The sequence below is a fragment of the Scyliorhinus torazame genome, chromosome 10 (assembly GCF_047496885.1).
Source record: "Scyliorhinus torazame isolate Kashiwa2021f chromosome 10, sScyTor2.1, whole genome shotgun sequence".
NCBI lineage: Eukaryota > Metazoa > Chordata > Chondrichthyes > Carcharhiniformes > Scyliorhinidae > Scyliorhinus > Scyliorhinus torazame.
In genome coordinates this window covers 246,242,795-246,268,340 of record NC_092716.1, presented here as the reverse complement: position 1 = coordinate 246,268,340, position 25,546 = coordinate 246,242,795, and the positions used below count along the sequence as shown (strand labels likewise).

Below are 25,546 nucleotides of genomic sequence, written 5' to 3'. Positions count from 1 at the left end.
AAGAGGAGAAGACTGAGAGGAGATTTGATAAGATATTCAAAATTGTTTGGGGTCTGAACAGCGTAGAGAGAAACTGCTCCCATTCGTGAAAGGGTTATGAACGAGAGGAAACAGATTTGATAGTAATTGGCACAAGAAGCAAAGGAGATTTGAGAAAAATAGTTTTCACAGAGTAAGTCATTAAGGTCTGGAATGCACTGTCTCAGAGCCTGGTGGAGGCAGGTTCAATTGAAGCTTTGAAAAGAGAATTAGACAGTTATCTGAAAAGGAAGAATGTGCAGGGTTACAAGGAGAAGTCAAGGAAGTGACAGTAAGTGGAATGCTCATATTGACAGGATGTGCTGGCCTTGGAAAGGGTCCAGAGGAGGTTCACAAGAATGATCCCTGGAACAAACAGCTTGTCGTATGACGAACGGTTGAGGAATCTGGGTCTGTACTCGTTGGAGTTTAGAAGGATGAGGGGGGATCTTATTGAAACTTACAGGATACTGCGAGGCCTGGATAGAGTGGACGTGGAGAGGATGTTTCCACTTGTGGGAAAAACTAGAAGCAGAGGACACCATCTCAGACTAAAGGGACAATCCTTTAAAACTGAGATGAGGAGGAATTTCTTCAGCCAGAGGGTGGTGAATCTGTGGAACTCTTTGCCGCAGAAGGCTGTGGAGGCTAAATCACTGAGTGTCTTTAAGACAGAGATAGATAGGTTCTTGATCAATAAGGGGATCCGGGGTTATGGGGAGAAGGGAGGAGAATGGGGATGAGAAAATATCAGCCATGATTGAATGGCGGAGCAGACTCGATGGGCCGAGTGGCCTAATTCCGCTCCTATGTCTTATGGTCTTATGGATGTGGAGAGAATGATTCTTCTTGTCAGAGCCAGAACTATTGATTGGGGCCAAGTTCAAGGCCCGCCCAAAAGAGCGCAAAACCCCTGTGGGTATAAGAAGGAGCCCCCAAGAGAGAATCGCTCTCTTGGACTCGGCTCTCACAGCGGAGAGACCCGTCCACCAGCTGCACCAGAAGCAAGTAAGTCCAAGGTCAACGCTCGCTACCAAAAGGACGACCTTAGCTGTTTCCCCTTCACCACATCGACCCCAGCAGCCTCAGATCCGAACAACGGCCATTGTTCCTCTGACTGAGTAGGCGCCCGAAGCTAAGTATAGGCTTTAGCAGTACTGATAGTTTAGTCTGTAGTATTTGTGCATGAGTAAATATTAACTGTGTGTGTAAATAAATAAGCATTGACTTTGAACTAACAAACTGGTGTACCGAGTCTTTGATCAGTATTCGGGTTTGAACCTTGTGGCGGTATCGAAAGATACCTGGCGACTCTAGAGCAAACGTAATTAGAATTAAGGAAGGCGACCATATTGACCGCCATCTTCAGAGCCAACCAAAGAGAGCAACAATAGATTCTTGATTAACAAGGGAGTGGTTGGGGAGGGGGAAGATTATCCAGGGTAGGCTGTAATGTGGGGTTGAAGTTACAAGCAAATCAGCCATGATCTTGCTGAAGGGCGCAACCGGCTCGAGGGGCCGAATGGCCACTCCTGCACTGAATTCGTGTTCGTATGTCCCATCGGAGAGCTAGTTCAAACATGATGAACCAAATGGCCTCCATCTGCACTGCACGAATTCTATTATCTTTGTGTGAGCACAGCATGTTGCTCAGTTCTAACATTGCAAACACTTGGAGGATATGTTCCCAGTACATAGATACATAGTGTCATGTGAGAGTACCTTTAAGACATGGATGTTTAAGCAATGTACCTTTAAGAAAACAGTGATGTCAGAGAGTGGGTGGGACTGAGGTCAGGTCAGCCATTTTGCAGGTTTTTAGTTTCAGTTTAATAAGCAGTGTGTGTGTCTGTGTGTTTCCAGAGAGCTGCAAGTTTTGAAAAGAGCTGGGCGTGGCTGTGTTTTGCAGTGAGCTGGATCTCTGCCATGAAAGACTATCTCTGGATCATTTGGGTGATTTAAAGTAAAGCCTTTAACCTGATGTGAATTTGTTTAAAGGTGTTAAGTCTCTTGGAAGTTTGAAGGAACAGTTTAAGGAATTATTTACTGTTGCAATATTTTCTGAGTTATCTTTGAAGTAAGGGGTGTTAAGAGATCCAATGGTTATTTAAGATATTAAGTTGAGTTCATGGAATAAACAGTGTTTTGTGTTTAAAAACCCACGTGTCCATAATTGTAATCCCACACCTAGGGAACAAGCCGTGTGCTCAGCAAAGCAACAAATCCATTAAAGGGAGAGGTTGGTTGAACTCCATGATACATTTTGGGGTTCTGAAAGGCCTCGCCCATAACAATTGGGGGCTCGAGGGGGATAAAAATCTATCTATTGTAATGGCTTTTGTGAACTTAAAGACAGTGAAGGATTGTTGCTTTTCCGGTGTGGTATTTTAGTTTAAGTGGGGAGAGTGTTGTGAAGAATGGCTCTTTCAGAGGCTCAGAAGTTTTTGGGGGTGGAGAATGTTACACGTAGTACCTTACGGACAGAAATGAAAAGCAGACTGTTAGATATGGCAAGAACATTGCAGTTAACATTACCTGACAGGACTTCCGGTTGCGGCTATGTGGAGCTAAGTTGCACATTCGGCAGCTCCTGCTAAAAACGGACTTTTGGGCTCTTTTCAGGGCCCCCAACGGCATTTTATTGATGTTTCCCGGTGTGGGAAGGAGATTGCAATAGTTCCCCGACAGTGTATGGCTTGGACCAGGAGCGGGGCGACTAAAAAAGTGGTGGTGAACCCAAAGAAGGTGCGAGGGAAGAAGAGCAAAATGGCGGCGGGCGGGGACCAGGCAGCGTGGATGCAATGGGCGCAGGAGCAGCAGGAGGTTATCCAGCGCTGCTTCAGGGAGATTAAAGCAGACCTGCTGGAGCCGATGGAGGCTTCTATAGACAAGCTGCTGGAGACCCAGACGGCCCAGGGGGTGGCGATCCGCGAGGTCCGACAAAAGGTCTCCGACAATGAGGACGAGATCTTAGGCCTAGCGGTAAAGGTGGAGGCGCATGAGGCACTCCACAAGAAATGGCAGGAGCGGTTCGAGGAGATGGAGAATTGGTCGAGGCGGAAGAATTTGCGGATTCTGGGCCTCCCGGAGGGGCTGGAGGGGCCGGACGTGGGGGCCTATGTAGTCACCATGCTGAACTCGCTGATGGGACCATGGGGTCCTTCCAGGGGCCCCTGGAGCTGGAAGGGGCCCATAGAGTGCTGGCAAGGAGGCCCCAGGCTAACGAGCCGCCGCAGGTGGAGCTGGTGCAGTTTCATCGGTTCGCTGATCGGGAGTGTGTGCTCAGGTGGGCCAAGAAAGAGAGGAGCAGCAGGTGGGAGAACGCGGAGGTTCGGATATACCAGGACTGGAGCGCGGAGGTGGCGAAGAAGAGGGCCGGGTACAATCGGGCGAAGGCGGTGCTGCACAGAAAGGGAGTGAAGTTTGGCATGTTGCAGCCGGCGCGATTGTGGGTCACCTACAAGGACCGGCACCATTATTTTGTGTCTCCAGAAGGGGCGTGGGCCTTTGTCCAGGCCGAGAAACTGGACACAAACTGAGGGTCGGGTTGGGTGGTTGGGGATTGGTGTTGGGGTGTTACACTTTGAGAGGGGGTTCTTGCTCTTATTTCTGTTTGGTTCGATGAGGGAGGTTCGGGTGGGTTGGGCACTGTTTTGGTTGGGTCCGTCAGGTGGGCTCTTGGAGGGGGGTAAGTAAATGGAGTAGGGGTGGATGGCCGGTAGGGGGTAGGGGCCCCGCGGGGGAGGGGGAGGCCAGAGTCGGGGATGAGGGGACTGGGCCTGTAAAAGGAACGGCGACAGGGGCAGCGGGGCCGGGCAGGTGGAAAGCGCGGGCTTTTTCCCGCGCTGAAGGCTGGAGGGGGCGGGGCCGGGGCCGGGAAGCGAGGGTTGGAAGGGGGAGGCAGAGAGCCTGTGGATGGGTAATGGAGGAGGAGGATATGTCCCACAATGGGAGGAGTCGAAGGAGAAGTGGGAGTAGCCAGGGTCAGCAGGAGTCAGCTGACTTGCAGGAGTGCAATGGGGGGAGTAAAGCAGCTAGGAGGGATCCTAGCTGGGGGTGGGGGTGGGGGGGGGGGCAGGGGGTGAACCGGGTTGCTGCTGCTATGGTCAAGTGGGAGCTGGAGCGAGTAGAGGGGGTTGGGACAGGGGTTTGCCGCCGTGGGGAACGGGCCAGACGTGTGGTGCGGGCGCGTGGCTGGCCAAGGAGGGGTTATGGCTAGTCGGCGGGGGAGGGGGGCGGGTGGCCCCCCCCGAACGGCTGATAACCTGGAATGTAAGGGGACTGAACGGGCCGGTCAAGCGGGCCCGAGTGTTCGCGCACCTGAAGGGGCTGAAGGCGGATGTGGTCATGCTCCAGGAGACACACCTGAAGGTGGCAGACCAGGTAAGATTGAGGAAAGGGTGGGTAGGTCAGGTGTTTCACTCAGGTTGGATGCCAAAAGTCAGGGGGTGGCGATCTTGGTGGGAAAGAGGGTGTCGTTCGAGGCGTCGAGCATTGTGACAGACAATGGCGGGAGGTACGTAATGGTAAGTGGTAAGCTGCAAGGGGAGAGGGTGGTGCTGGTCAACGTGTATGCCCCGAACTGGGACGATGCGGGTTTTATGCGGTGCATGTTGGGTCGGATCCTGGACTTGGAAGTGGGGGGCCTGATAATGGGGGGGGGGGACTTTAACACGGTGTTGGATCCGGCACTGGATCGCTCCAGTTCTAGGACGGGTAGGAAGCCGGCAGCGGCTAAGGTGCTGAGGGGGTTTATGGACCAGATGGGAGGAGTGGACCCTTGGAGGTTTGCAAGGTCGGGGGCTAGGGAATTTTCATTCTTCTCGCATGTCCATCAGGCTTATTCTCGGATCGACTTCTTTATTATGAGTAGGGGCGCTGATAGCGAGAGTAGAGGATACTGAGTACTCGGCGATAGCCATTTCGGATCACGCCCCACATTGGGTAGACCTAGAAATGAAATGAAAATGAAAATGAAAATGAAAATCGCTTATTGTCACAAGTAGGCTTCAAATGAAGTTACTGTGAAAAGCCCCTAGTTGCCACATTCCGGTGCCTGTTCGGGGAGGCTGTTACGGGAATTGAACCGTGCTGCTGGCCTGCCTTGGTCTGCTTTCAAAGCCAGCGATTTAGCCCTGTGCTAAACAGCCCCTAAACTGAGCTGGGGGAGGAGAGGGACCAGCGCCCGTTGTGGCGCTTGGATGTGGGGCTGTTGGCGGACGAGGAGGTGAGTGAGCTAGTCCGAGGAAGCATAGAGAGATACCTGGAGGCCAACGATAATGGGGAGGTCCAAGTGGGGATGGTATGGGAGGCGCTGAAGGCAGTGGTTAGGGGAGAGCTGATCTCCATTAGGGCTCACAAGGAGAGGAGAGAGCAGAGGGAGAGGGAGAGGCTGGTGGGGGAGATGGTGAGGGTAGACAGGAGGTATGCGGAGGTGCTGGAGGAGGGACTGCTGAGGAAGAGGCGTAGCCTCCAGGCCGAATTCGACCTGTTGACCACCAGGAAGGCGGAGGTGCAGTGGAGGAAGGCCCAGGGGGCAATTTATGAGTATGGGGAAAAGGCAAGTCGGATGCTGGCGCATCAGCTTCGGAAGCGGGACGCAGCTAGGGAGATCGGGGGAGTTAAGGATAGGGGAGGGAGTATGGTACGGAGTGGGGTTGACATCAATGGGGTCTTCAGGGACTTTTATGAGGAATTGTATCGGTCCGAGCCCCCACGGGAGGAGGGAGGGATGGGCCGCTTTCTGGACCAAGTGAGGTTTCCGAAGGTGGAGGAAGGACTGGTAGCAGGATTAGGGGCCCCGATTGGGCTGGAGGAGCTGGCCAAAGGGATAGGGAGCATGCAGGCGGGGAAGGCACTGGGGCCGGACGGTTTCCCGGTCGAATTCTACAAGAAATATGTGGACCTATTGGGCCCGTTGCTAGCTAGGACCTTCAATGAGGCAAGGTGGGGGGGGCTTTGCCCCCGACGATGTCCCAGGCACTGATCTCCTTGATCCTGAAGCGGGACAAGGATCCCCTGCAGTGTGGGTCTTGCAAGCCGATTTCGTTGTTAAATGTAGATGCCAAGGTGCTGGCGAAGGTCTTAGCCACAAGAATTGAGGATTGTGTGCCGCATGTGATCCATGAAGACCAGACGGGAGTCGTGAAGGGGAGGCAGTTGAACACGAATGTGCGGAGGCTCCTGAACGTTATTATGATGCCGGCGAGGGAGGGGGAGGCAGAGATAGTGGTGGCGATGGACACTGAGAAGCCATTCGATAGGGTAGAGTGGGGGTACTTGTGGGAGGTGCTGAAGAGGTTCAGGTTTGGTGAGGGGTTTGTTAGGTGGGTTAGGCTGTTGTGTGAGGTCCCGATGGCGAGTGTGGCCACGAACAAGAGGAGGTCTGAGTACTTTTGGTTGCATCGAGGGACGAGGCAGGGGTGTCCCCTGTCCCCCCTGCTCTTCGCACTGGCGATTGAACCCCTGGCTATGGCATTGAGGGAGTCGAGGAACTGGAGGGGGTTGGTGCGGGGCGGGGAGGAGCATAGGGTGTCGCTCTATGCGGACGACCTGCTGCTGTATGTGGCGGACCCGGTGGGGGGAATGCCGGAGGTAATGAGGATCCTCAGGGAGTTCGGGGATTTCTCAGGGTACAAGCTCAGCATGGGGAAGAGCAAGTTGTTCGTGGTTCACCCAGGGGACCAGGAGAGGGGGATTGGCGAGCTCCCACTAAAAAGGGCGGAGAGGAGCTTAGGTACTTGGGGGTCCAGGTGGCCAGGAGCTGGGGGGCCCTGCATAGACTTAATTTCATGAGGCTGGTGGAGCAAATGAAGGAGGAGTTCAACAGGTGGGACGCGTTGCCGCTGTCCCTGGCGGGTAGGGTGCAGTCAGTTAAGGTGACGGTGCTCCCAAGGTTTTTGTTCTTGTTCCAGTGCCTCCCCATTTTTATCCCGAAGGCCTTCTTTGACGGGTCAACAGTAGCATAACGGGGTTTGTGTGGGCGCGAGGGACTCCGAGGGTGAGAAGGGTGTTCCTGGAGTGGAGTAGGGATGGGGGGGGGGCTGGCACTGCCCAACCTATGTGGGTACTACTGGGCCACCAATGCGGCAATGGTGCGCAAGTGGGTGATGGAGGGGGAGGGGGCTGCATGGAAGAGGCTGGAGACGGTGTCCTGTGTGGGTACGAATCTGGAGGCGCTGCCAACGGCGCCCCTGCCGCTCCCTCCAAGGAGGTATACCACGAGCCCGATAGTGGCGGCTACCCTCAAAATCTGGGTGCAGTGGAGGCGGCACAGGGGGGAATTTGGGGCCTCGGTGTGGACCCCAATACGGGGGAACCACCGGTTTGTCCCAGGGAGAATAGATGGAGGGTTTTCGGGGTGGCACATAGAACATAGAACATAGAACATTACAGCGCAGTACAGGCCCTTCAGCCCTCGATGTTGCGCCGACCTCTGAAACCACTCTAAAGCCTATCTACACTATTCCCTTATAAAGAACAAAGAACAGGGCACAGGGCAGGGATAAGAAGGTTGGGGGACCTGTTTGTGGACGGGAAGGTCGCGAGCCTGGGTGAACTGGAGAAGTACGGGCTCCCCCCGGGGAACACCTTCAGGTACTTACAGGTAAGGGCGTTTGCCAAGCGGCAAGTGGTGGAATTCCCGTGGCTACTGCCACATACAGTACAGGACAGGGTGCTCTCGGGGGGGGGGGGGGGGGGGGGGGCGGGGGGGGGGGGTTGGAGTGGAGAAGATCTCGGAAACTTACCAGGTGATGCAGGAGGAGGAGGAGGCCTCGGTGGTGGAGTTGAAAGGTAAGTGTGAGGAGGAGTTGGGAGAGGAGATCGAAGAGGGGACGTGGGCAGATGCCTTAGGGAGGGTGAACTCTTCCTCTTCGTGCACGAGGCTCAGCCTCATACAGTTTAAGGTGCTGCACAGGGCACACATGACAGGAACAAGGATGAGCCGGTTCTTTGGGGGCGAGGACAGGTGTGTTAGGTGCTCAGGAAGCCCAGCAAACCACACCCATATGTTCTGGGCATGCCCAGCGCTGGAGGAATTTTGGAAGGGTGCAGCGAGGACGGTGTTGAGGGTGGTAGGATCCAGGGTCAGGCCGGGCTGGGGGCTCGCAATATTTGGGGTGGCAGAGGAGCCGGGAGTGCAGGAGGCGAAAGAGGCCGGTATTCTGGCCTTTGCGTCCCTGGTAGCCCGGCGAAGGATTCTTCTTCAGTGGTGGGATGCGAGGCCCCCAAGCGTGGAATCCTGGATCAACGATATGGCGGGGTTCATTAAATTGGAGAGGGTTAAATTCGCCTTAAGGGGATCGGTACAAGGGTTCTTTAGGCGGTGGCAACCGTTCTTGGACTTCCTGGCAGAGCGGTAGACAATGGTCAGCAGCAGCAGCAACCCGGGCGGGGCGGGGGGGGGGGGTTCTATTTTATTTTTGGTTATTTACGCTGGGGGATCTGAGGGGGTGTATATATTTGCTATGTTTGCTTTGTGTTAACTCGGGGTGTTAATTTATTATTTATGTATAGGGGGGAGGGGGGTGCGGGGGTATTAATTTGTTCTGTATTTAATTTTACTGGGTTTCTTTTTCATTCTGGTGTTGATATTTTGTGAAAACCCAAATAAAAATTATTTGGAAAAAAAACCATTACCTGACAAAATGCGAAAAGATGAGGTAATTATGGCGGTGGTTAAGCATTTACAGTTGCCGGAGATAGAGTTTGACTCATTGGAAATGGCAAAAATTCAGTTGCAAATTAAACAAATGGAACATGAGAAAGAATTAAAGCGGCTGGCATACGAGAGTGAGAGAGAGGGAAAAGAAAGAGAGAGAGGAAAAAGAAAGAGAAAGAGAGAGAGAGGAAAAAGAAAGATAAAGAGAGAGAGAGGAAAAAGAAAGAGAAAGAGAGAGAGGGGAAAAAGAAAAGGAGAGAGAAGAAAGGGGAAAAGAAAGAATAGCCCTAGCAGAACAAAAAGAAAACGAAAGGGAGATACAGATCAGGGAAAAAGAGAGGGAGTTTGAACTTCAGAAAATGGCCATGAAACATGACAATCAGTTAAAATTGGCAGACGTAAAGGGAAACGTACAGTTGGATGATAGTGATGAGGATAGTGAGAAAGAGCGTCATAGTCGAAGACTATGTTAAATCTAGTTAAATATGTCCAAGCATTGCCAAGGTTTGACGAGAAGGAAGTGGAAGCCTTTTTCATTTCATTTGAGAAGGTAGCTAAACAAATGAAATGGCCACAGGATAGGTGGGTTTTACTGATTCAAACAAAGCTGGTAGGTAGAGCTACTGAAGTGTTTGCATCACTCCCGGAGGAGGTATCTGGAACGTATGAGGAGGTGAAGAAATCCATCTTAAGTGCATATGAGCTAGTGCCTGAAGCTTACAGACAAAAGTTTAGAAATTTAAGGAAAGAATTTGGTCAAACATACATGGAGTTTGAAAAGCTCAAACAGAGTAATTTTGATAGGTGGATAAGGGCTTTGAAAATAGACCAAACGTATGAAGCTCTCAGAGAAATTATACTTTTGGAGGTGTTTAAAAATTCAATTCCAAATGTCGGGATTGTGTAGTAACAAGGTCGCAAAGTCACAGGTTAAGACGAGGAGAAATCAAAGAGTGAAGTTGAAGTGCAATTATCAGAAACGATTTTTGATCGGATGGTTGAAAAAGAACAAGAAGAGGTGGAGGATGAGGCGGATATTTTTAGTTCAGGAAAATTGGCGGAGTTACAACAGAAAGATGTAAAAATAAAACGGATATATCAGAAAGCATATACGGAAGAGGAATCTGAGAGTATCCCAGAGTGTTATTACCATAAAAATGATGCCTTGATGAGAAAATGGAGACCTGTACATATGCAGGCGGATGAAAAGTGAGCAGAAGTTCATCAGGTAGTATTGCCGGTAGAGTATAGAAAGGAGGTGTTGCGAGTTGCACATGAGGTACCAGTGGGAGGTCATTTGGGAATAAGGAAAACTCAAGCTAAAATCCAGAAACATTTTTATTGGCCTGGACTACATAAAGATGTAGTTAAATTTTGTCAATCATGTCACACATGTCAAGTGATAGGGAAACCTCAAGCAGTGATAAAACCAGTGCCCTTAATACCCATTCCAGCATTTGAGGAACCTTTTCCAAGAGTCCTAATCGATTCTTCTGTTGGACCGCTTCCTGAAACAAAAAGTCGGAATCAATATCTTTTGACTATAATGGATGTGTCTACTAGGTTTCCAGAGGCCATTCCAGTACGTAATATTACAGCTAAAAGGATTGTGGAGGAGTTACTTAAATTCTTTACTAGATATGGACTACCCACAGAAATTCAATCGGATCAAGGAACAAATTTTACTTCAAAGTTATTCAAAGACGTTATGGATAGCTTAGGAATAAAACAATTTAAATCAACTGCGTACCATTCAGAATGGCAGGGAGCGTTAGAAAGGTGGCATCAGACATTAAAGACAATGTTGGAGCTTCAGCTGGAGCGGAGTGCAGAGACTGCTGGTGAGTACTGAAATCCTAAAGTAACTTACCTTTACAGGAGCAGATCTTGGAGTTTCAGCGGGAACGCAGAGGCAGCTGGAGGGTGAGTATTTAGGTAAAACACTTGCCTGCTCCCGTTTTTTTTTTTGGTCCCTCTCTGTTGTTTTTTTTAAATTTCAGTGTTTAAGGCGGGAACAGGAAGTTCGACCCGCAGACTTCTGGGAAGTCCCTCACCAATAAATTCAGGTTGAGAGGAAACCCGAGACACTACACGTGTAGTGTCTCCCACCCGCCCTCCTCCTCTAACCTAATAATAAAACCCATTGGTGTGAGGTAAGTACCATATTTTATTATTATTTTTTTTTTTTTAATTTAATTTAGTTGTTAGCCAGATCTTGATAGAAAGTTAGAGGGATGGCAGGGAAGGGAGTGCAATGTTCCTCCTGCAGGATGTTTGAGGTGAGGGATGCCGTTAGTGTCCCTGCTGATTTTACCTGCAGGAAGTGCTGCCATCTCCAGCTCCTCCAAGACCGAGTTAGGGAACTGGAGCTGGAGTTGGAAGAACTTCGGATCATTCGGGAGGCAGAGGGGGTCATAGATAGCAGCTTTAGGGAATTAGTTACCCATCTATCTCCAATCTTTGGTGTAACTGTAAGAGGAACTGGGAAGAAGCAGTCAGTGCAGGGATCCCCTGCGGTCGTTCCCCTGAGAAACAAGTATACCGCTTTGGATACTTGTGGGGGGGGGGACTTACCAGGGGTAAGCCATGGGGTACGGGCCTCTGGCACGGAGTCTGTCCCTGTTGCTCAGAAGGGAAGGGGGGAGAGGAGCAGAGCATTAGTAATTGGGGACTTGATAGTCAGGGGCACAGATAGGAGATTTTGTGGGAGCGTGAGAGACTCACGTTTGGTATGTTGCCTCCCAGGTGCAAGGGTACGTGATGTCTCGGATCGTGTTTTCCGGGTCCTTACGGGGAGGGGGAGCAGCCCCAAGTCGTGGTCCACATTGCACTAACGACATAGGTAGGAAAGGGGACAAGGATGTCAGACAGGCTTTCAGGGAGCTAGGATGGAAGCTCAGAACTAGAACAAACAGAGTTGTTATCTCTGGGTTGTTGCCCGTGCCACGTGATAGTGAGATGAGGAATAGGGAGAGAGAGCAATTAAACACGTGGCTACAGGGATGGTGCAGGCGGGAGGGATTCAGATTTCTGGATAACTGGGGCTCTTTCTGGGGAAGGTGGGACCTCTACAGACAGGATGGTCTACATCTGAACCTGAGGGGCACAAATATCCTGGGGGGGGAGATTTGTTAGTGCTCTTTGGGGGAGTTTAAACTAATGCAGCAGGGGCATGGGAACCTGGATTGTAGTTTTAGGGTAAGGGAGAATGAGAGTATAGAGGTCAGGAGCACAGATTTGACATCGCAGGAGGGGGCCAGTGTTCAGGTAGGTGGTTTGAAGTGTGTCTACTTCAATGCCAGGAGTATACGAAATAAGGTAGGGGAACTGGCAGCATGGGTTGGTACCTGGGACTTCGATGTTGTGGCCATTTCGGAGACATGGATAGAGCAGGGACAGGAATGGATGTTGCAGGTTCCGGGGTTTAAGTGTTTTAGTAAGCTCAGAGAAGGAGGCAAAAGAGGGGGAGGTGTGGCGCTGCTAGTCAAGAGCAGTATTACGGTGGCAGAGAGGATGCTAGATGGGGACTCATCTTCCGAGGTAGTATGGGCTGAGGTTAGAAACAGGAAAGGAGAGGTCACCCTGTTGGGAGTTTTCTATAGGCCTCCAAATAGTTCGAGGGATGTAGAGGAAAGGATGGCGAGGATGATCCTGGATAAGAGTGAAAGTAACAGGGTAGTTATTATGGGAGACTTTAACTTTCCAAATATTGACTGGAAAAGATATAGTTCGAGTACATTAGATGGGTCGTTTTTTGTACAGTGTGTGCAGGAGGGTTTCCTGACACAATATGTTGACAGGCCACCAAGAGGCGAGGCCACGTTGGATTTGGTTTTGGGTAATGAACCAGGCCAGGTGTTGGATTTGGAGGTAGGAGAGCACTTTGGGGACAGTGACCACAATTCGGTGACGTTTACGTTAATGATGGAAAGGGATAAGTATACACCACAGGGCAAGAGTTATAGCTGGAGGAAGGGCGATTATGATGCCATTAGATGTGACTTGGGGGGGATAAGGTGGATAAGTAGGCTGCAAGTGTTGGGCACACTGGATAAGTGGAGCTTGTTCAAGGATCAGCTACTGCGTGTTCTTGATAAGTATGTACCGGTCAGGCAGGGAGGAAGGCATCGAGCGAGGGAACCGTGGTTTACCAAAGAAGTGGAATCTCTTGTTAAGAGGAAGAAGGAGGCCTATGTGAAGATGAGGTGTGAAGTTTCAGTTGGGGCGATGGATAGTTACAAGGTAGCGAGGAAGGATCTAAAGAGAGAGCTAAGACGAGCAAGGAGGGGACATGAGAAGTATTTGGCAGGTAGGATCAAGAAAAACCCAAAAGCTTTCTATAGGTATGTCAGGAATAAGCGAATGACTAGGGAAAGAGTAGGACCAGTCAAGGACAGGGATGGGAAGTTGTGTGTGGAGTCTGAAGAGATAGGAGAGATACTAAATGAATATTTTTCGTCAGTATTCACTCTGGAAAAAGATAATGTTGTGGAGGAGAATGCTGAGACCCAGGCTATTAGAATAGATGGCATTGAGGTACGTAGGGAAGAGGTGTTGGCAATTCTGGACAGGCTGAAAATAGATAAGTCCCCGGGGCCTGATGGGATTTATCCTAGGATTCTCTGGGAAGCCAGGGAAGAGATTGCTGGACCTTTGGCTTTGATTTTTATGTCATCATTGGCTACAGGAATAGTGCCAGAGGACTGGAGGATAGAAAATGTGGTCCCTTTGTTCAAAAAGGGGAGCAGAGACAACCCCAGCAACTATAGATCGGTGAGCCTCACGTCTGTAGTGGGTAAAGTCTTGGAGGGGATTATAAGAGACAAGATTTACAGTCATCTAGATAGGAATAATATGATCAGGGATAGTCAGCACGGCTTTGTGAAGGGTAGGTCATGCCTCACAAACCTTATCGAGTTCTTTGAGAAGGTGACTGAACAGGTAGACGAGGGTAGAGCAGTTGATGTGGTGTAGATGGATTTCAGTAAAGCGTTTGATAAGGTTCCCCACGGTAGGCTATTGCAGAAAATGCGGAGGCTGGGGATTGAGGGAGATTTAGAGATGTGGATCAGAAATTGGCTAGCTGAAAGAAGACAGAGGATGGTGGTTGATGGGAAATGTTCAGAATGGAGTTCAGTTACAAGTGGCGTACCACAAGGATCTGTTCTGGGGCCGTTGCTGTTTGTCATTTTTATCAATGACCTAGAGGAGGGCGCAGAAGGGTGAGTGAGTAAATTTGCAGACGATACTAAAGTCGGTGGTGTTGTCGACAATGTGGAAGGATGTAGCAGGTTACAGAGGGATATAGATAAGCTGCAGAGCTGGGCTGAGAGGTGGCAAATGGAGTTTAATGTAGAGAAGTGTGAGGTGATTCACTTTGGAAGGAATAACAGGAATGCGGAATATTTGGCTAATGGTAAAGTTCTTGAAAGTGTTGATGAGCAGAGGGATCTAGGTGTCCATGTACATAGATCCCTGAAAGTTGCCACCCAGGTTGATAGGGTTGTGAAGAAGGCCTAAGGAGTGTTGGCCTTTATTGGTAGAGGGATTGAGTTCCGGAGTCAGGAGGTCATGTTGCAGCTGTACAAAACTCTGGTTCGGCCGCATTTGGAGTATTGCGTACAGTTCTGGTCACCGCATTATAGGAAGGACGTGGAGGCTTTGGAGCGGGTGCAGAGGAGATTTACCAGGATGTTGCCTGGTATGGAGGGAAAATCTTATGAGGAAAGGCTTATGGACTTGAGGTTGTTTTCGTTGGAGAGAAGAAGGTTAAGAGGAGACTTAATAGAGGCATACAAAATGATCAGGGGGTTAGATAGGGTGGACAGTGAGAGCCTTCTCCCGCGGATGGAAATGGCTGGCACGAGGGGACATAGCTTTAAACTGAGGGGTAATAGATACAGAACAGAGGTCAGAGGTAGGTTCTTTACGCAAAGAGTAGTGAGGCCGTGGAATGCCCTACCTGCAACAGTAGTGAACTCGCCAACATTGAGGGCATTTAAAAGTTTATTGGATAAACATATGGATGATAATGGCATAGTGTAGGTTAGATGGCTTTTGTTTCGGTGCAACATCGTGGGCCGAAGGGCCTGTACTGCGCTGTATCGTTCTATGTTCTATGTTGAGGGCGTATTGTCAAGATTATCCAGAGGATTGGGATAAAGGAATCCCATTCGTATTGTTTGCAATTAGGGATGCACCTAATGAGTCTACCAAATTTAGTCCTTTTGAACAAATTTTTGGTCATGAGATAAGAGGACCACTTAAATTGATTAAGGACAAATTGGTGGGTGAGAAATCGGAAATTAAACTATTGGATTACCTGTCAAATTTTAGGGAACGATTAAATAGAGCAGGTGAATTGGCTAGACAACATTTGAAAGTTGCACAAAATGTGATGAAACGGGTCGCGGACAAGAAATCCAAAGTTTGTAGTTTTGCCAGTGGGGATAAAGTTTTAGTGTCGTTACCAGTGGTAGGGGAGCCTTTAAAAGCTAGGTTTTGTGGACCGTATAAGATTGAAAGGAAATTAAGTGAGGTGAATTATGTGGTAAAAACACCAGATAGAAGGAAGACACACCGAGTGTGTCATGTGAATATGCTTAAAAGGTACTTTGAAAGGGAAGGCGAGTAAAAGGAGGTTTTAATGATTCTAACTCAAAGTGATGAACCAAATCCAGATGGCTGTGAATTTGACATACCTCAAATTAAATTGGAAAATGAGGATGTTCTTAAAAATTGGGATGAATTGTTAAGTTACCTTCCAGAGGAAAAACAAACTGACCTGAAAGAGTTATTGATATCGTGGGCAAGTTTGTAGAGATAAATTGGGAAGTACTAAAATGGCTATACATGATGTAGATGTGGGAAATGCTGTTCCTATCAAACAACATCCGTATAGACTTAATACTTTAAAATTGGCACAGGTTAACAGAGAGATTGAGAGTATGCTGAAGAATGGCATAATTGAAGTGGGTTGCAGCCAATGGAGCTCACCCATAGTGATGGTACCTAAACCAGATGGTACCCAACGGTTGTGTGTGGACTATCGAAAGGTGAATGCAGTTACAAGAACGGACTCTTATCCTATCCCACATTTGACGGATTGCATGGAGAAAGTGGGACAATCTGCTTTTATTTCCAACTTCCAGACATGGAAAGAACATTTAATACATCGTATGGAGTTCTTCGATCGACTTCAGGAGGCGGGTTTGGTGGTGAGCCTAGCTGAAAGTGAATTTGGAGAAGCCCGAATCACTTTCCTTGAGGAGTTTCCGATACCCTCAAGACGAAGGGAAATATGGTGATTTCTTAGCATGAGTGGATTTGATCGAACATTTGGGCAAAAGTTTTGTGGCGTGATTACTCCACTGATGGACTAGCTAAAGAAACCTAAAAAATTTCAATGGACAGCAGACTTTCAACAGGCATTTGACTGCCTGAAAGTTGTGATTACCAATGCTCCGATGTTGGAGAATTGCAAGGGACTCTGTGGTCAGATTGAACTAAAGTACCTGATTCTAAAGAGAAATGCCGAGGAGTAGAGGAATGGATGGATCGTGCAGAGACTTTGTTCAAAGAGATTGTCAATCGAGAAGGATTTCGGTTGGAGGAAGAAGAACAAAGAAAAATGGACTATTTTATTATACCTGTTTGCATGTGCTGTTTTTTTTAATAAAAACGAAAAGGTATATTTACTGTGTACATTTCTTAGTGGATAGTGCAAAAGTGAAAAATGAAACCATCTTGAAGTTGATGGGTTTTTTTTTTTTCTTGGGTGGAGGTGTCATGTGAGAGTACCTTTAAGACATGGATGTTGAAGCAATGTACCTTTAAGAAAACAATGATGTCAGAGAGTGGGTGGGGCTGTGCTCAGGTCAGCCATTTTGCAGGTTTTTAGTTTCAGTTTAATAAGCAGTGTTTATGTCTGTGTGTTTCCAGAGAGCTGCAAGTTTTGAAAAGAGCTGGGCGTGGCTGTGTTTTGCAGTGAGCTGGATCTCTGCCATGAAAGACTATCTCTGGATCATTTGGGTGATTTAAAGCCTTTGACCTGATGTGATTTTGTTTAAAGGTGTTAAGTTTCTTGGACGTTTGAAGGAACAGTTTAAGGAATTATTTACTGTTGCAATATTTTCTGAGTTATCTTTGAAGTAAGGGGTGTTAAGAGATCCAATGTTTATTTCAGATGTTAAGTTGAGTTCATGGAATAAACAGTGTTTTGTGTTTAAAAACCCACGTGTCCATAATTGTAATCACACACCTAGGGTTTTGTAAGGGCCCCGAAGAACCCAGCACGAGTTTTAAGGATACAAAATAATAAAGTTTATTTACTATAACAATATATACATAACAGTAGCAGTAACATCCCTTGCTACCTTCTCCTTCCTGCTGGTTCCTGGACTGGCCAGATTATTTATAGTAGGAGTTTCTCCGCCCCCTCATTGGGGAAGTTCATACTCCCATAGGATTGTGGGATAGTCATTAGTCCCCAGCCAATCGTCAGTAGGCAGGTTATAACATCCCTCCCCCCCAAAGTCCAAGGAATCCACCGTAGGCCCTGGCGAAGGAAGGCGTCGAACTCGTTTGGCCGCAGGCCGGACCCCATTTGCACGCGGCGCTGGATCAGGCGGCGTATAACGAGACGGAGACCGGCACTTCCGTGATGAACGGAAGTACATTCACGGCCTGTGGACCCGAGGATTCCCCCTCTGATTCATCCTGTATCTCCATCTCGGAGTCAGAGTCTGCTGCCTCCGTCATGTCAGCGTCTCTATCCCCATTCGGTCCCGTCACGACCTGCGCAGGCTTCGAGTGAGGCACCAGTGGAAGATTTGGAGGACTACCTTCCCTTGTCTCTGGTCTTTGCCGCTGTTGAACTGAGCTCCGGGGGGCGGGGAATCTTTTGCGGGGATGATCTTCTGGACCGGACGTGGTCTACATGTTTTCGCTGGAGACAACCCTGGGCTTGCACTTGGTATGATATAGGGCCCGTTTGGCGAAAGATTACACCAGGAACCCATTGGGCACCACCAGCAAAATTCCGCACGAATACTGGGTCACCGGGCGCAAACTGCCGAATCGGACGATGCCGAGACAATCCCGGTCCCTGCCGTTCTTGTGTGCGGCGTACTTTTGCGCCAATGTTCGGGAAGACCATACTAAGGCGGGTGCGAAGTCTCCGGCTCATTAGGAGTTCTGCGGGAGCTACCCCAGTCACTGTATGGGGGGTGGTCCTGTACGTAAACAAAAACCGAGCCAGTCTCGTGTCCATTGATCCGGAAGACTGCTTCTTTAGGCCTCTTTTGAATGTTTGCACTGCACGCTCTGCCAACCCATTTGAAGCCGGGTGGTAAGGGGCAGTGCGGATATGGCGGATGCCGTTCATCTTTGTAAACCTAGCAAACTCCTCACTCGTGAATGGAGTGCCATTATCCGTGACCAGCACCTCGGGGAGGCCATGCGTACTAAATGATAAACGCATTTTTTCAATTGTTGCGCAGGACGTTGTCCCCTGCATCTTATGCACCTCCAGCCATTTGGACTGGGCGTCAATTAGTAGAAGGAACATGGATCCCTGAAAAGGGCCTGCGAAATCTGCATGTAAGCGTGCCCAAGGCCGCCCTGGCCATTCCCAGTGATGTAGGGACGCGGCCGGCGGAAGCTTCTGATGCTCCTGGCAAATGGAGCAGTTTTGGGCCACCTTCTCAATGTCGGTGTCGAGGCCTGGCCACCAGAAATAACTCCGGGCCAACATTTTCATCTTGGTCACGCCCGGATGCCCATTGTGCAAGTCTGATAATATCAGCTCCTGGACTTTTTCCGGGACAATCACCCGCGTCCCCCACAAGAGGATGCCGCCTTCCACTCTGATCTCTGACAGCTTGGAGGAAAATGCCCGCAATTCGCCTGGGAGCTGTCTATGCTGCCCACCATACAGGACTATGTGCCGAACCTTTGACAAGACTGGCTCCGTCTGGGTCCACTCACGGATCTGTGATGCCGTGACAGGCAAGGTGTCCATAAAATTTAGGGTTGCGACCACCTCACCGGTCGTGGGGGTCGACATGGGGCCGGTCGATAAAGGCAATCGGCTCAGTGCGTCGGAATTTGCTATCTGCGTTCCTGGTTTGTGCTCCAGAGAATACTCATATGCAGCAAGCAACAAAGCCCAGCGCTGGATCCGTGCAGAAGCAATGGGCGGTATTGGCTTATCCTCTCTGAAGAGTCCCAGCAGGGGCTTATGATCAGTCACGATAGTGAAATGGCGGCCGTACACATACTGGTGGAAGCGTTTCACCGCAAAAACCACTGCCAGGCCCTCCTTCTCGATCTGCGCGTACTTTTTCTCCGCTGCAGTCAATGTGCGGGAGGCGAAAGCTATCGGTCGCTCGGCCCCGTTCTCCATCTTGTGGGACGGGACAGCCCCAATACCATACGGGGATGCATCACATGTGACGAGCAAAGGCTTTCCCGGATCATAGTGGGTTAGTAACCCAGACGACGACAATTGTTGCTTTACCCGCCGGAAAGCGGTTTCTTGCGGCTGACCCCAAACCCAGGTGTGATTTTTCTTCAGCAGCAGGTGCAAGGGGGCCAGTGTAGTTGCCAGATTGGGGAGTAACTTCCCGTAATAGTTTACGAGACCGAGAAAAGAACGAAGATGCGAAGTGTCAGTCGGGGTGGGGGCATGTTGAATTGCACGCACCTTCTCTGCGACGGGGTGCAGACCCTCGCGGTCCACCCGATAACCTAGGTAGACTACTTCTTTTGCCTGAAATACGCACTTTGTGTGACGTAAACGGACTCCAGCCTCCGAAAGGCGTCTAAGGACAGCCTCCAGATTTTCCAAATGCTCTTGCTCCGACGTCCCTGTAATCAACACGTCATCTAGGTAGACAGCCACATGTGGTAAACCTCTCAAAATGCCCTCCATAACACGTTGAAAAATTGCGCAGGCAGAGGATACTCCAAAGGGCAACCGTGTATATTCATACAGGCCCCGGTGTGTGTTAATTGTTACATATGGTCGGGAGGCAGGGTCCAGCTCCAACTGCAGGTAGGCGTGACTCATATCTAATTTTGTGAATGAGAGTCCGCCTGCAAGTTTCGCGTAGAGATCCTCTATGCGAGGCATTGGGTATCGGTCGAGTCGGGAAACTTTATTCACTGTAAGTTTATAGTCGCCACACAAGCGAACTGTGGCATCTGGCTTCATTACTGGTACAATTGGTGCTGCCCAGTCAGCAAAACGGACGGACCTGATAATACCCAAACTCTCCAAACGAGTGAGCTCCCCTTCTACCTTCTCGAGCAAAGCGTAAGGCACTGGGCGCGCCCAGAAATAGCGCGGCGTGGCTCCTGGTTCAACTTGGATACGGGCTACGGCCCCTTTTATTTTCCCCAAACCAGGCTGGAATACCTCTGGGTATCGTCCTAGCACCTCAGTCAACCCTCCAGAAACTGTTTGGAGGATGTGCTGCCATTGCAACCGCAAATGGCGCAACCAGTCCCGACCCAACAGGCTGGGCCCATGGCCGCGCACCACGATAAGTGGGAAACGCCCCTCCTGGCGTCCATAGACAACAGGGGTCATTGTAGTTCCTGCAATGTCCAGTGGTTCCCCGTGTAGGTGGCCAACCTGGCCTGTGAGTCAGTTAATGTAAGGGTCTGTATACCCTGCTTGATGCGGTCGAATGTCCTCTGGGCGATCACGGAGACCGCTGCGCCAGTATCCAACTCCATCTCCAGAGGGTGGCCATTGACCCGTACTGTCACCTTAATGGGGGCCACACGGGGAGCTGCCACACAATGCAGCTGCAGGCAGTCATCCTACCTTCTCCACGTCCTCAGGAGTGGTCGCCGCAGGTTCATCCACATGGAAGGTACGGCCTCTGGGCTGGTCCCAGTTATGGCCCCTGGGCTGGTCCCAGTTTCGGTCGGAACGACGGCACCTCTGGCGTCCCCAGGACCGCCGTCCGCGACGGTGTCGGCGCCTACAAGTCTGACACGGACATGGCTCCTCATCCATTGGCTCTGGAGAAGGCTCCCTTCGGGGAGGAATGTCCGATGGCCACTGGCGTCGGTCTGGTCGTTGCCTCGCCCAAGGTACCACAGGAGTGCGGGGGGACGTTTTTGGGCGAAAAGGGTTGCGCCCCAAGGCATGCACTTCCATTCCCTGTAGCTCCTGTACTCCTCGCTCTGCGCTCTCTCGGGACAAGACTATTTGTATTGCCTGTTGAAAAGTCAATGTTGGCTCCGCTAACAACTTTCTCTGGGTGGCCGCATTGTTAATACCGCAAACCAAACGGTCGCGTAACATTTCTGACAAGGTCTCACCATAGTCACAGTACTCCGCAATCCCGCGTAGTCTGGATAAAAAAAATCGGCAAGGGATTCTCCAGGGGTCCTCTCAGCGGTATTAAACCGGTAACGCTGGACTATCGTGGACGGGGTTGGGTTAAAGTGTTGCCCCACTATATTCACAAGTTCGTCAAACGTTTTGGTGTCCGGCGCAGCTGGGTACGTAAGGCTCCTAATCACCCCAAACGTATGCGGGCCGCAGGCGGTGAGCAATATGACCACCTGGCGCTCATTTTCAGTGATATTGTTTGCCCGGAAATAGTAACGCATCCGTTGTGTGTACTGGTTCCAGCTTTCCAGCGCAGCATCAAAAACATCCAAACGTCCGTACAGAGGCATGGTATAATAGAAAACAACTTCCAACCTGTATCCAACAAAAATCCAGGGAGGTGGCTTCAGCAGTGTAGACAGCTATTCACTTTTACCTTCGTCGCCAGTTTTGTAAGGGCCCCGAAGAATCCAGCACGAGTTTTAAGGATACAAAATAATAACGTTTATTTACTATAACAATATATACATAACAGTAGCAGTAACTTCCCCTGCTACCTTCTCCTTCCTGCTGGTTCCTGGACTGGCCAGCTTATTTATAGTAGGAGTTTCTCCGCCCCCCTCATTGGGGAAGTTCATACTCCCCTAGGATTGTGGAATAGTCATTAGTCCCCAGCCAATCGTCAGTAGGCAGGTTATAACATAGGGAACAAGCCGTGTGCTCGGCAAAGCAACAAATCCATTAAAGAGAGAGGTTGGTTGAACTCCATGATACATTTTGGGGTTCTGAAAGGCCTCGCCCATAACAATAAAAACATGGAAGATAGGAGCAGGAGGAGGCCTTTTGGCCCTTCGAGCCTGCTCTGTCATTTATCACGATCATGGCTGATCATCCAACTCAATAGCTTTCTCCCCATAGCCTTCTTAAAAAAAATTAAAGTACCCAATTCATTTTTTCCAATTAAGGGGCAATTTAGCATTGGATTGTGGGGGCGAAACCCACGCAAACACGGGGAAAATGTGCAAACTCCACACGGACAGTGATCCAGAGCCGGGATCCAACCTGGGACCTCGGTGCCGTGAGGCAGGAGGACTAACCCACTGCGTTCTCCCCGTAGCCTTTGAACCCATTCTTCCCAAGTGCGATATCTAGCCGCCACTTGAATATATTCAATATTTTAGCATCAACTACTCCCTGTGGTAATGAATTACACAGACTCACCACTCTCTGGGTGAAGAAATGTCTCCTCATCTCTGTCCGAAATAGTTTACCCTGAATCCGGCTGTGACCCCTTGGGCGGGATTCACCGACCCCCTGGCGGGTTGGAGAATCACCGGGGCGGCGGCATGAATCCCACCCCGCCGCCCCAACGCCGACTGCCGAAGTCTCCGGCGCCGTTGTTTTGGCGGGGGCGGGAATCATGCCGCACCAGTCGGGGGCCGTTGGCAGTGCCCCCCCCCCCCCCCGTGACGATTCTCCTCTCCGCGATGGGCCGAGCGGCCGCCCGTTTTCGGCCAGTCCCGTCGGCATAGGTTACACCAGGTCCGTACCGCCAGGACCTGGCTCTGCGGGCGGCCTGCAGTGTCTTCGGTGGGGCGCGGGAGTATCGGGGGGGGGGCGCCCCCACGGTGGCCTGGCCCACAATCGGGGCCCACCGATCTGCGGGCGGGCCTGTGCCGTGGGGGCACTCTTTCCCTCCGCTCCGGCCGCTGTAAAGCTCTGCCGTGGCCGGCGCGGAGAAGAAACCCCCTGCGCATGCGCAGGAAATACGCCAGCGGAGGCCCTTCGGCGACCGGTTAGCGTGGTGCCAACCACTCCAGCGCCGGCCTAGCCCCCGAAGGTGCAGAGGATTCCACACCTTCCGGGCGGCCCGACGCCGGAGTGGTTCGCACCACTCCCTGGTGCGGTACGACCCGCCAGCGGTTAGCGGAGAATCCCGGCCCTGGTTCGGGACACCACCATCTTGCCTGCATCTATCCTGTCTAGTCCTGTCAGAATTTTATAAGTCGCAATGAGATCCCCCCATTTGCATCTTTAATGAATCAATTTTCCAGCCTTATTTTTTTACTGCTAAAGTACTTAAATAATTTCTTACCTGTACACTTTAAACTCTGGTAGCCCTGTCTCCATTGGTTAATTGGCTGTTAATGGATAAAGCAACAAAGTTGCTCACTTTTATGTGCTGCCACATTTGAGCCAGTTTTGAGAACTAAAAAAAATATTTATTGAACGTGATAAAATCATCATGTGGCGTAAAAAATCATTTGCCCCACCCTCAGAGCCAGCGACCAAATCATTGCCTCCGAGTTCCCACATAGCAATTTTTAAGAATCAACAAAGTCAGATAAAAAAATATATATATACAAATCGTGTTTTGGGGATTGTAATCGTCACGGAATTCCGTGCTTGAAGAATTTGTCAAGCGATGTCGCAGTTGCTGGAAAATAATTCCAAACTCTGTAAATGAGAATGCTCAACAGGATCGAAACTAATATCTTTAACACCTGGAACAGTTTGGGAAAGATCCCAGGCTTCAGTGACAAACAGCGCCGCTATTCATACACGCTTCCTTGTCAAATAATATAGATCAGGTCAGTTGGTTTACCCTGAACCTTGATCATCCCAACCAATAATAGGCTGCAACCTCTCCATCACAGCACTCCACCTTCCCTTAAATTGAAACGCATGCAGCAGTTCGCTTTATTTAAAAGCTATTTTGTTACTGCTATCGGAGACCGAGTGAGTTTCATAAACCAGACTATCCGAAAGGTGGAAAACGTAGCTGGAATAATAAAACTCAAATCATGACCACTTGAAGCCACTCCTGGATGTATCAGTCAAGGTTTGTGGCAAATGTGCTTCAGTCATTCTGGAGCAGTGTCAAATGGCTGCCTTTTTAATCAAACACTGTCGTTGGGAATTATGATTTTCTGCTGGAAGCATTTTGGCACAAAATTTATTTTGCTGCAGGGTCCCTGGGGACTGCCTGCAGTCTGAAGTAGTTTATATTGTAATTAAATACTGATTCTCCTATTATATATGTTTAAATATTAACATCTGCATAATAAGGAACAGTAAAGCCAAAAATATAATTGATCCAGTACTGCTTCAAAGTATAAATCAGGGTGATTCAGTGAATCAGAGAATGTGCTTTCACCTCTGGGGCCTGTAAGAACACTGGGATTGATACCCTGATAAGTATATTCATCAACGGTGTCAGATTAACTCTTAACCCCCTTCAAAGAACCCTCAGGAGGTTACTACCCTGTCTATGCCTAGGAATTAATGGCTCTCTCAGCTATCAGCCAGTCAGGATTAGATGAGTATTAATGCGAACACATCGCACCAGGATCTGCACAAAGTGTCAAGCGAATGAATTGATATCTTCTTGGCCATTGTCAAAGAAAATAATAATAATCTCTTATTGTCACAATGAAGCTTCTGAGAAAAGCCCCTAGTCACCACACTCCTGTTCGGGGAGGCCAATACAGGACTTGAACCCACACTGCTGGCATTGTTCTGCATTACAAGCCAGCTCTTTAGCCCACTGTGATGAACCAACACCCTCAAAATGCCAGATTGTGGCTAAGGCACCGCTGAGATTTGAACTCAGGATCTCCTATTTATTAGACAGGCGCTTTAACCAACTAAGCCACGGCACCAACTGACCAGAAGTGCCCAAATTATGAATTAGTTTATTAAACTTTGAATCACAGTTAACAGCATGCAAATGTTGAGTAACAAACAATTAGTCACTAGGATTAAGCAACGAAGCAGGCATAGAGAGTCAAAGAGAAAAGCCCGAGAGATTGATCCTGTCCAACAGGCATGTTGTCAGCGTCAGCGGCTGTCGCTCAGCTCAAGGATGACATCTACTCAGGGTCGTGCGTTTCTGCCGTGTAAGTTAAGTAAAGTCGCCACAGTCCCAGATGACCATAGGCTGCTTTCCCCTTTGAGAGGGGGAGAGCTGACTGGTGATGATTTAACCTGAGGGTCACCACACCTCAGGCGCGTGTTTCTGCCATGGCTTTTCATGTGACCGAACACGCTGGTTCCCGACCGACAGATCTTTGTTCACAAGGGTGTGGTGAATGTATAATTACTGATAATTCACCAGTGCACTGTGTTAACCCTGTGGGCTCTACCTATGGGCCATTGTGTGGCTTCACCCGCAGGGGATATGTTGGGGCATGTACGGGCTCCGCCCATGGCTCCACCCCCTTTACAGGAAGTATAAGAGCTGCTGACCTGCGGGGCCACCTTCAGTGTTGTACCGGTCACAGGCAGGCTCAGTTCTAAGCTGATTAAAACCACGGTTTACTTCTCCACGTGTCTTCGAGTGAATTGATGGTCGCATCAAAGGGGCCGGATGCCCCCAAGGTTCAGCGGGATCTGGAGCACAGGATTTGCTTAAAGTTTCTTCCTTTTCCTGCTCTGCCCTGCCTCTGGTAAGGATTTAGCCCATTTGACTCAGGCAATGGAGGGGTTAAAAATTTAACTCAGCTCAAAGGCAGTTA

The 25,546-nt window shown here is 49.7% G+C and overlaps 1 non-coding gene across 1 annotated transcript; it reads right to left on the bottom strand.

Annotated features, from left to right (window-relative positions):
- Nucleotides 1-24,617: 24,617 nt before the first annotated feature.
- Nucleotides 24,618-24,691, bottom strand: trnai-aau (transfer RNA isoleucine (anticodon AAU)). Its single transcript has one exon. It is a non-coding gene; the product is annotated as a tRNA-Ile (tRNA).
- Between the last annotated feature and the right edge of the window lie 855 nt (nt 24,692-25,546).